This window comes from Nannospalax galili, unplaced genomic scaffold, assembly GCF_000622305.1.
Source record: "Nannospalax galili isolate Female #2095 unplaced genomic scaffold, S.galili_v1.0 scaffold299, whole genome shotgun sequence".
NCBI lineage: Eukaryota > Metazoa > Chordata > Mammalia > Rodentia > Spalacidae > Nannospalax > Nannospalax galili.
Genome location: NW_008343973.1, coordinates 2,275,824 through 2,278,728, shown reverse-complemented (window position 1 = coordinate 2,278,728; position 2,905 = coordinate 2,275,824).

Below are 2,905 nucleotides of genomic sequence, written 5' to 3'. Positions count from 1 at the left end.
ACGCAAAGGAAAATAGCTTTAGATACTTAAGTGACAATAGAATTTATTCTCATAATTGTTTTAATAGCTTTTGTATAATCCTCATCGCTATTATGAGATACAAAATGTATTTATCAAATCTGTAATCATTATGCCAAAAAATCTGAATTACTGTAATATTTTGCATATTGTTAAAACTGTAACTTTAATTGTAAAAAAAAAAAATTAAAAAAAAATCCAGCAAATAAATTGGAATACTAAAGTCAAAAAAAAAAGTGAATTTATGGGCAGATAGTAAAATGGACAGTGTTTACTTGGGGTGAGGACAAATGGGGAAACTGAAAATTTTCTTGAAGGTTAGCTGCACAGACTAGAGAACAGCTATTAAGTAATTCATGCTATTTCAGTATTGCTAAGAAAATAAATCTCAAATGCTATTATCCTAAAATATTGCTTGTTTTTTTTTGGATTTTTTGAGACAGGTGCTCACTATGTAGACCCAAATGGCCTGGAACTTCCTATATAGATCATCCCAGGCTGGCCTGGATCTCAGAGTGATCCACCTGTCTCTGCCACCCTAGTGCTTGGATTATTTTAATAGTTCCTGTTACTTCAATTTTATTACATTTATGTGTGTGTGTGTGTGTGTGTGTGTATGTGTGTGTATGTATGTGTGCGTGTGCGTGTGTGAACATGTGAAAGTCAGAGAAAAACTTGCAGGACTTGGCTTCTTTCCTTCCATTATCTGGGCCCTGGGGATTGAACTCAGGTCATCCAGCTGGGTAGCAAGCACCTTTACCCACTGAACCATCTCACTATTCCTTCAAAACCAAGAATTTGATGTGATGGACAGATAAATAGACTGACCTAATCAATTCTATAATATTCCAAAAATTATAACTCATATATTATAAATTCACATAGCTACAATTTGTCAAGAGAGAATAAAAACACACGAATCTTTAGATTAGATTACCCTTCAAATAAAGCAAGCAAAACTGAAAATAGAGAGGAAAGAAGTCCACATTCAGACATATCATGGTGGAATAGATTAATATAAGAACCTGTCAGAATGGACGGACAGCTTACACACAGGCCTTTGACAGCTAATTTCTCGTGGACAACAAATGTCACTAGAAGACAAGAGACATATACCCTCAGCTAGTCCATCAACCTTGAGTTCCACACCCAGCCGATATACTACTCAATGAAGGAAGAAATACTTCTCAAAATTCTGAAATGCAAGAACTCTTTGGGAAGGAAACCCCTCACAACAATGCATTTTTCCAGGAGGAAAAATGAGTATGAACAGAAAAACATTAAGGAGTCCCAGAAAAACCAATCACATTATCAAATGTTCAACATACTGCCTTCTTTTGCTTTTAAAGATTTTTATCTTGGGGCTGGAGAAATGGCTCAACAGTTAAGAGCACTGGCTATTCTTGCAGAGGACGCAGGTTCAGTTCCCAGCACCCACACTGTGGCTAACAATCGTCCATAACTCCAGTTCCAGAGGATCTGACACCCTCTTCTGACCTCCATGGGCGTTGCACTACACAGGTGCACTTACATACATGCAGGCAATACATTCATACACATAAAAAATAAAATTAATAAAATATTTTTAAAGATTTTAATTTTTTATTCCTCTTGTCTGAAACAATAATCAATAGCAATAGCAACGCAGACAGGAGAGAGCGAGAGAGAGAGTGAGAGAGAGACAGAGAGAGAGAGACTGACTAGGAGAAAGTGAGCAAGTAGGAGAGAGACTAGGAAAGAGATTGTTGCTGAGTATGTAGTTAATATGAACTAGACCTTTGTCATTTGCAGGAGAATGAGGGCACCAAACCATTGATATCGTTAGAAACATTTATAGCAAATATTCACAGGTAATAAAAATGAATACAGAAAACTTTATAATACAAATGGAAATTAGGGTTAGAAGTAAAGGGAAAATGATGCAAAACAAGAATTGTAGTAAATCTAATTTCAAACACATCGGTAACTATTATGAATGTCAGAGTAAAACTCATTTATTACAGGATTAGCACGAGGAGAGTGAATTTATAACAAATCCTATGCTTTTATGAACTAGAACCACCCAGAAACCGTGAAAGCAAGAAAACAGGAACAGAAGATCTAATAAGTCCAAATGTTGGCGCAGCAATATTTAGATGTCAAATAGATCATCTTTATTGTGACAAAATCATTGCAGTTTAGGAGAATTACAAAATTTTAGTGGTGAAAGAAACTCTCCAGGTGAGTACACATTTTTATCTATTTGTTCATTTATTAGTGTTGGTGGTGGTGGAACCCAAGGCCTTGTGCATACTAGGAAAGCGTTCAACCTTGTGTCCAGGCCCACCTCACACGTACGCATTTTTAGAACTTAGAATAACGATAACCTTGAAAGTTAGGTAGCAATGAATATACTCTTCCCCATCTTTCCCACTACAAACAGTAGACACTAATGGATTTTTAATGAATATTTTTATTGAGATTTTGTCCATTTCATACACTAAATCTTAATTATATTTAGACCTCCTCCTCCATCCACACCCACCTATAAGCTCCCACTGGATTTCATGTGTTCTGTCATACATGTTAAGGCTTATCTGCTTAAGTTTTTGTACCCAGGTGTTCCTCAGTGTAAGTTCATCCACTGGAGTCTAGTTAGCCTATCTAGAATCACTCCCTTAAAGAATATCAGCTCTCGCTTACCATTTGTCAATAGTTCCTTGGCTTAGGTAGGGGCCTGCTGCCCATTTCCCCAGTTCTGTGCTGGGGTTTTGTTTGATTGAGTCAGCATGGGTATTGTACATGCTGTCACTGTTGCTGCAAGTTTATATGATCAAGTTCCCAGAGACCTGAAAAACTCTGTTTCCTTATGCTCCTGTACCAACCCTGGTTTTTATAATCTTTCTGC